Source organism: Erithacus rubecula (assembly GCF_903797595.1).
Source record: "Erithacus rubecula genome assembly, chromosome: 18".
Classification (NCBI taxonomy): domain Eukaryota; kingdom Metazoa; phylum Chordata; class Aves; order Passeriformes; family Muscicapidae; genus Erithacus; species Erithacus rubecula.
This window is the reverse complement of record NC_136670.1, coordinates 9,868,453-9,877,482: the sequence shown is the minus strand read 5'-3', so window position 1 is coordinate 9,877,482 and position 9,030 is coordinate 9,868,453. Positions and strand designations below refer to the sequence as shown.

At 47.9% G+C, this 9,030-nt stretch overlaps 1 long non-coding RNA gene across 1 annotated transcript; it reads right to left on the bottom strand.

Annotated features, from left to right (window-relative positions):
* Window positions 1-6,675: 6,675 nt before the first annotated feature.
* On the bottom strand, window positions 6,676-8,790 carry LOC306809864. The gene is made up of 3 exons (XR_013776318.1): window positions 8,703-8,790; window positions 7,365-7,850; window positions 6,676-6,926 (listed from the first exon to the last, which is right to left on the bottom strand). It is a non-coding gene; the product is annotated as an uncharacterized lncRNA (long non-coding RNA).
* Between the last annotated feature and the right edge of the window lie 240 nt (window positions 8,791-9,030).

Genomic DNA, 9,030 nt, shown 5'->3' with positions numbered 1-9,030 from the left:
CCATCACAGCCCAGGAAGCAAGAGAGAGAAAATAAGAGTTATTTACCTTTTGCTAATTGGGAGCTGGGCAGCTCAGGTGAGACTTTCCTCCTTTTCCTTTATTTGGTTGATTGCGTGGAGTTGTCATGCAAGTGATCCCCAGTGTGGAAATGGATGTAATTGGAGCTAAGATTTTCAGGCTTAAATTGCAAATTTTTCTTAAAATTCTGTTCTCAGTTGGAGGAAAATGAAATCCATTTGAGCTGTTCTGGTTCTTAAAATAGAAACTGAGCAATTTAATCAAAATTCTTATTTCCAGAACGTCAGCTCTGCCTCTGTGGGTGCAGGGCTGTCTTTCCCTGGTTCCTTTAGGGCTGCCCACCAAGGCAAAGCTTTGGCAGTGCCATACACCCAAAAAGTGGAAAATTTGGGTGCTGGGTGTGCAGTGGCATTCATAACAGGACACAACCTTTTCCTCTCACTGCTCACTTTTGGGCTGAACGACTGGAGCAGCACCAGCACCCAGCCACTCCCTGCTCCCAGGCTGGGACCCTGCTCCTGCAGCATCCCCTCATGGCATGAACACTGCACAGTGATCCCAGAGCAGGAGAGCTCCTCCTGCTGCCCTGCCCAGCCTGGCTGCTCCATCTGACCCAGCAGCAGTGCCAGACACTGCAGGGATGCCAGCAGCATATCCAGGGCACACACTTCTCCCAGCTGCTCCTGCTCATGGGTGCAGGCAGAAGGAAGCTGCTCACTGAGGGTGACCTCAGAAACTTGGAGATCTAATACACTGCTACCAGCAGTCTCAAATATTAAATTTTCCCTCCACAGTGTGCTCCCTAAATGGGAGAGCCCATCCCACCACAGGCATTCCCACTGCTGGGACACACGGATCTACTGCCAGGAATTGACTTGAAGTGCAGGGCTGCAAACTGGTAAATGTATTAACTTCAGGTGCCTCTCTGACATTTTTTTTAAAAATTAAATTTTCAGCTCTGTTGTAGGTACAAAGGGAGCCACAGAGAAGAGCTGCACGTGTCAGGAGGTGAGCACATCAAGGCAGACAATGGTGACACCTGTCTGGTTGAGTTTAGACTGACAAAATTCAGCAGAGAGACCTCCATGGAGGGCAGAGGATGCTTGGGAGAACCAGAGCTGCAGGGCCCTCCTCAGGAGCAGACCTCATATTTTAAAATTAGGTTATAACTTAATTATGGATGCAAGGCTCTTCATTCCTGACAAGTTTTCCATAATCTTAACTTGATCTCATGTCAGAAGGGTCCCATCCTCTGATAACCAAGCCCAGCTAAGAGTTTAACTAGAATAATAGCTGATTAAAAGGGGTTAATAGATACACCTCAAACAGAAGTAAATTAACGGGAGACGCTGTCTCTTGGCTAATGGGATCAGAACAGTATTTGTTTAGTTTATGAATGATTAATCTCCCTCTCTCGGCATTCCTCGGATGCTAATTGCACTTAGGGAGCCCGTGTTTGTTTTTACAGGAGCTGGAGGTGGCAGAGGGAGGGCACTGCTTGGCCCAAAGGGGGGTTCATTCACCCAGTAATGGGCTCCTGGCACAGCCATGGGGAATTCCAAGAAAGCCACGCTCAGGAATGGGAGATATTGTTAAAGTCAAATTAAAGATCGTGTTGAAGTCGCTTTGGTGTGTTCTGTGAGAAAACCTGTGAAGTTCACAAAGTGCCCAGGCTCCTCTCACCCTCCTACCTGGAGAATTTCCACCATGAAAATGCTGGGATTTTTCCCTGTGGAAATACTCCAAAGGGATCAGAGCAGAGCTCAAAGGGAGGCCAGAGGAGGGAAACCACTTCTCATGGCAACTTCTGCGTTTGACAGTTCAAAGCAGGAGAGCAGCAGCATTTGTCAGCAGCGCTGGGAGGGAAGCAGTAATTGCCTGGAAGCAGCCACAGATGCAGGGCTCACTCCAGCTGCTGCTGCATCGCTAAGAGGAAACCAAATCATTTTCCTCTCTACACACTTGTCAGCATTTTAATCCTCCATTATCTTTGTACCTAACAACACAAATGTGCTACCTCAGCCGTACTGTGAATTTACTAGCAAACAAACCATTTCAAACACACCAAAAAAAAAAAAAAAAATAGAAAAGAGTTTTCATCCTCGGCTTAGATGAGGCGTGTGGAAGGTCTCCCTGCTCATTGCAGGGGGATTGAGCTATGTGACCTTTAAAGGACCTCTCCAAGCATTCTATGGTTTTATGATTTTCTAAATAAAACCCTCCTAAGGGGTGCCCTGATTCAGCAAGGTGCCAAGACACGTTCCACCAAAGTCAGCTGGCACCACTCAGCACAAACTTTTAGTGTGTTTGCAAAGGGCTTAATGAATTTGGAGGCAGGAGGAGAAGTTTGGAAAGGCAGGTGCCTACCCTGAGCACAGAATCCTTGCAGTGATGGGTCAAATTACCTTTGGTGTTTTGGCAGTTGCTTGCAAGGATCAAAATCTGGGCTTACCCAACCACTGAGCTGTGATAAAGGCCGAGTCTTAGTTCACTTTGGTTTTCAATGTCCCAGGTGATGGTGGGGTGTGACTTTATGGATGATTAGGGCTCACTGAGGGGAAAATGTGTGTAGAGGAGAGTTCTCAGTCTGTATTCATGGTCTTCCAGCCTTTACCAAAGGATGGATGTTTGAAAGATGTGAGGAACACTGGGAACAGTTCTGCCCTAGACTTGTTTTTAAGTTTGGGTTGAATTGAAATTAGGTGAGAAGAATCTAATTTAAATCTCGAAGTTCTGCTGTTACCAAAACTGCATGCTAAGAAAGGGGATGCTCTTTCACTATTCTCCATAAATAATGCTACTTTGTGCTGTTCCCAGGTATTTCATTCATCACTGAATCGTATAGAAAGCCTGAGCTGAATAAAACCTTCTGAAAAAAGATGAAGAGACACACTCTGCCTTGTAGATTATTTTACAGCTGCTGAAGCCATTTGTTTCCTCTGCCTGCTTTCCACGAACTTGGAAAATTAACCATGTACCAGGAGGTGTGACTTCTACTTTTTGCCAAATAGCATGGAAATAAATCCATTATTAAGGGAGCCACCTAAGAATGTTTGGTTTAAGAATAAATTACTGGATGATTTGCTGGAGGAGCTGCAGCAAGGCAGGTTTGGGCTGAGGTCTGAGGGGGGCCCAGAGCAGGTGTAAAACTGTGAGAGCCTTTTCAAAGTTAGGGTGTGGGATTCAGCTTTTGCTTGTTGCTGGAATATGGGAGCATCAGAGCATTTATGAAACTTCCCCTTGCATCCCCTTCTTGAGGCATTTGAACCCCCAAGCTAAAAGAAAAGGTTCTCCTGAGAGCTTCTGGCCAAATTGCTGCCCCCAATGTTTGTAAACATGAAGGATGTGCAGATGTAGCATCCAGCCAGCTCATCCCTGCAGCCTCCACCCCAGGGGTCACTGCCTCCTCTGCCCTGCAGGTGAGGTGCACCTTGAGCATGGAGGTACAACAGGAACAAGCAGATATGGGCAGAGATGTGGAGTGGTGGTACTGAACTCTTGTTCAGAAAGGATGGAACTCACCCGAAGGCAGTGTTGGAGGAGAGGCTGAGATGTGGTGACAGCTCTGTGTGCAGCAGCCCAGCCTGGGGACCCCGGGGGTGGTGGCCAGGGGGAAGCTGGGGGCAATGGGTGTTTCTTGTAAGGGACTGGCTGACACGTGGTGCCCTGCAGCCCTTCTGTTCCCTGCTGAAGAGCCGGGTCTGCAGCCAAAACAGCCTTTTGTACAGCCCAGGGCAGCCTCCCAGGCAGCAGCCTGAAAACACTCTGGCTTTTGCAGAGCTTACAGCTGCAGGTAGGAGCCTGGTGGGATTTTCAGAGGTGCCGAGGCATGTAAAGCACCTCATTCCCAGTGCAAATGCCACCAGGTGTCTGCCTGCATCATTAGGCACCTAATGGCCTCTGGAGCTGGCTCCTGGGAGCTGGGATGCTCCTGCCAGCAGCGCTGGAGCCGGCGGTGCCTGGCTGCTCTGCAGCACAGCTCCCGTGGGACACACAGCCCTTGGCTCCTGCCAGCTTCTCCCTGCCTCAGTTTCCTCGTGCAGCACATGAATTATTCACACATGTTGTGAAACAATTTGTGATGTCCCATGGATGAGCCATGGTGGGAGTGAGGTTCTACCAAAAGTCTGATTACTGCTAAAAAAAATTATTAAAACCTTTTTACCTGCAAAGCTAGAGCAGAGCACAGTAGTGACTCCAGAGAAGTGGGAGCAGGATTAAAACACAGCCCAGCCTGTCTGTATTTTTACCTTGTCCTTGCACAGAGGGGCTGCAAGGTGGGGAAGTTTTCTCTTCTTGTGCAGTGACGAATGGTCTGGCCAGGTAACAAATTCCAGGCTGGAATCTGCCTCCTCAGCAGCCCAACCTGTGATTGCAGTGGGCATTGCATTAATTCCCGAAATGTCTTTTTTAAATTGGTTTCACAGTTCACTGGGAGTGTGAGGCTGCAGCCTCTATAGCCACTGCTGCTCGCACACAACTGGGGGAAATAATACAAAAAACTGATCCCTGCTGCTGACCCACATGGCTGGACCTGGCAGCACAGAGCAGGGACCAAGCCAGGTGTGAATTAATAAATACATTTATTTGTCAGCAGAGAGCACACTGTATGCAAACATGAAAAAATACACAAGAGCATGCAGCGTGGCTGAAAAGGACTCCTGTTAAATTCTTTGCTCCAGTTTTGTGAATTCCATGTGTGTACAATGCTGCAAGATGAGACTTTGTTCCCCAAAATGCCAGGCAGAAACCATGGCCAGGGCAGAAACAGTGATTAAGGGATGATGTGCCCAGCACTGGTGGGGACAGCTCCTGCTCAGGGGTTCAGTGGGATCTGGGAGCTGCAGGGATTGCACAGAGCCCAAGGACCTGAAGCAAAGCCATAGAAAATCTTTCTCTTTTAGGGGAGTTGAGCAGCACCCCTGAACAACCTAATCAAAGAAATGACTCAAACTGCCTAAACTCTGTGATACACTTAAGCACAAACCCTGGAAACTCTCATTAACTCCTCTCCTGTCTGGAGGAAAGGCTCTTTCCCTGCTGAGCAGGCATTTGTTTACTCTGGGAAAGTATTAATGCAGGTTTGTGCCATCAGCACCCACTGCAAATGCCCACAAAAGAGCTGGTCCCTGCCACGTCCTGCTGTTGAACCCAATCAGGTTAAAGTGTGGTCACACATCAAAGGTGCCCTCAAAACCAGCAGCTTCCTACAGATCTGCATGTTCATCCTCAGATCTGCTGACTTTAGGGATAAAATATATCTCTTGCTACCTTTTGCCCCTGTAAGCAGGGCATAGCCACCCAGCAGTGATTTCAGGGCAGGAGTTGCCTCCCTTCCCATCACTCTGTCCCACTGAAGGGAACAGTTCTGGATCCTCTTCACCCCCAGAGCCTGGGGTGGCTTCACTGAGCTTCCAGCTAGGAAACAACCAAGCAAAATTAAAAAAAAAAAAAAATCTAAACAAACAAAAGAAAAAAACAAAACCCTTTCATGTTTTCCATGTGGGTTTTTTATTAATGTGGAAAATTAACTAGAGCCTCTAAGCCCAGAATCCCACAAGGGTAGTAATGGTAAGTCACTTTTTGGAGTGTAATCACACTGGGAGAGACAAATATCTGCAGCATGTCTGCATGGGCAGGATTCATGCTCAGGAGCCACAAGCCTCCTCCAGCTCCTCCAAACCACCCAAAAATCTTTGAGAGGCCCTGGCACCAGAGTCCTGATCCCCCTTGGTTGTGGTTTATTTCACTTTTTCCCCTAAATCAGAGAATGCCTTTGGGAATGGTTTGCTCTGTATTCTAATGTGCCTCTGACCAGGCAGGAGGCTGTGCTGATCTCCATACAATGTGTCTATCATCTTCATCCAGGCATTTTAATTTACACTGCAGTAAAAAATTTGGCACCCAACCTTTTCTACTTCGAGCCACAGTGGAGAGTCTGTTCCAAAGGTTTGACTGTGCTGGTTTCCCTCCTCTTTTCAGGGGGTGCATGTGTGGAGGAAGGACATTGGACAGAACCCCCCCAAATCTGAGATGTCAGGTTTTGATCCCATCAGCCTGGGATCTCATTGCTGGAATGACTCTGCCAGGTGAGGATATCTTTGTCTGTCCAGAGGAGCTTTGCAGCACACAGAAACACAGATGACCCTAAATAAATATATATCTATATCCTAAAGCACTGACAGAGACTGTCTCACTCCAGGACTGGTAGGAAATACGGGATTCTTCACTTGGGGAGATCACTTTGGTGCACAGGGGCTTCCCTATGCCCTTGCACATCCTTCAGAGCTGGGCTGGGGAAACCTCTGCTGGAGACCCGAGGCTCTGGGGTCCCTGGGACCTTTCCCTGCCCTTTCCCCCCCTGTCAGAGCGAGCTGCAGGCTGGTGCAGCCCCGCTGGGCTCCGGGAGCTGTGCAGAGAGGGGACTCAGCTGCTGCAATGCAGGGCTGAGTGCAGGTTGCAGAAAACGAAGGACACACAGACACTGCAGAACAGCCCCGAGGCTGGAGGGGGGATCAGAGCCCAGCCCCTGCCGTGTTCCCCTCCCCATCTGCCTGCCTTTGGCTCTGTCCATTCCAAGCCAGCTCCATCCATGCCTGAGCAGCCAGCAAAGGGCACCCCGGGCACTGGCAATCCAGGAGGTGAAGGGGCACAAATGCAACCAGGGCTGATTTGTACAGTCCTGCACTGCTTATCTAATGCTCTGGCAAGAAGCTGGAGCCAATTTGTCATTGTTTATCCCCAAAAACAGCTACTGCCTTTGCCAGATAATGTCTGGGGAGAGTCACCTCTCCTCCCTCCTGGGGCCATTCTTGCTTTGCTTTTCAGGGAGGTAGCAGTAATTCTGCTGGGCACAGGGAAAATGCACCAACAGGAACACACTGAGCCAAAATTCTTAAAAAAGCTTCTGAAAAGAGAAAAAAAAAAAAAAATAAGAAGTGTAAAGCAGTTAAGCTGTTTTCTTTCTTTTTCTTATTTATCACCCCCACTGTTTTCAATATAAAACAAGGAGAGGACGAAAAAGAAACACTGTGAGTGAGGAAACAGCAGCCTTTCCTTTTCATTTATGTGAATTGTTGTCATGAATTAGGAGGTTTTTTTTGACAGGCTCCCCAAAATTAGAAGGGGTGAAAGATCAAAAAGAACTTGAATCCAATTTCCCAAGCAGGAAGCACCTTTCCTGCTCCTCCTTCCTTACCTCAGTCTGGATTCTTACTGTTACCTGGTGGCTTCATTTACCTCTGTGCATTTACAGAGCAAACCTCCCTGACATTAACTAACCCCAGCTTTTTTTTCCACAGACCAACTTCAAAACCAGCATAAATGTGAATTTAAAAACGAGCACACCTTCAGAAGACAGGGTGGAAGATAAAAGACACGGAGTGAAGCTGTGGATGATGTGTGTTTGCTGTTGCACAGAGAGATGGGGAAAGAAGCAGCCACGAGGAAGGGAGTGAAGGATTGGAGCCAGCCCAGCAGGTCACACACTGGCAATGCCTCAAGGACAGGAAACAAATGATGGACTGCTGTGTTTGTAATAGGATGGAGGGAAGGGATGGCAGGCAGGGAACACACTCCTGTGGATGGGAGATGCTGGTGGAGGCAGGAAAATCCACCTGCTGAGTTACCCTTTGAAGAACGTTATTCCTTCATTTTTTCCTGTCTTGTTGCTGTCCTGATGGAGTTGCCAGTGTTCTGGGCATCCACAGAATAAAATGGAAGGTAATGGAGGAATGGGATGGGAAAATGAGACTGAAGAGCCAGAGTACAAGGAGAGGAGGCTGCTGAGCTGTGGGACATGAGGTTCCTTCTGAAAGCACCTTGGAGTTTCCTGGAAAGGAGGAAGGCTGAGAGCAGAAGGGACAGAAACCGTCAAAGGGGACACAGTGGTTGGGTGATGAGTGTCAGAGAACCTCAGTGTTATGGAGCACCAGGGAAACAAGAGGGATATGGGCAAACGAAACCAAACAATAATAAATATTTCAGGGCCTGCACTACTCCTGACAGCTGTAACGGGTGTATATCAAGAGCTCCCACAAACCCTGGAAATTTCATTAAGAAGCCCACAATGCCTGGACACATATGGAATTATGATACTTCTCATCCTTTCCTGTGTCAAAATCCTCCAAGCCTCAGCTGCCTCAAAAAGTTGTTTATAATAAATACATCTTCTTAATGCTACCATATAGGATATTTGCAGCTGGATAGATTTGACTGATATAGCACATTCTTTATGGCGATCATTCCTTGATTAAAAAAAATATTTTTTCTGTGTCAGGCTCTTTCTGTCACTATCGACCATAAATCAATTTGTCACATAAATGGTAATAAAACAAGAGGTGTTTGTTCTCTCAAACACCACACAAGTGGGTTTTGCACATGGTTGCAGCTCTGCTGGGGTGTCAGGCTCGGTGGTCCTTGCCCTGATGGTCCCGGGAGGGCAGCACAGCTCCGTGGCACTGGAGGGAGGGGGGAAATGGGCACGGACTCTTCCAAACTTCACTGGTGTCACAGAGGTCACAGCTGAGTCCTGGGCCAGTGCTGGCTGCACACCTCCCCAGACAACCCAGATCCAAATTGTTTAAAATTCTGGCTGTCCCATCCTGGTCAATGGTGCTGCAGAGTATGGGTTTGTACCTGTGAGTGCCTCTGTATTTCAATAAAAATAAACCTTTCCACTCACTGCAATGGCTGTCAGAGTCCCACAAAGTGATGCTGAAGCTGCTGCTCCTTTCTGTCTAAGATTCCCAGAAATACAGCTTCACAAAAAAAACCACTTTCTCCTAGTGAAATGCTCTTATCTTTTAAATTTTCCTATCCTGGAAACAGAGCACGAGTGGTGTGTGCTGCAGGGACCCAAGTTGCAGCCTGACTTGCCGGCCATGCATCTGCCACTCCTCCCTTCCCTGAGCGTCTCCAATTTCAGCCTGGCATCTCTGATCGTAAGTCTGCTTAACCATTTTAATAGCACTAAATGGAGTCTGTGCTCCTGCCCTTATCTGCTCTCGATG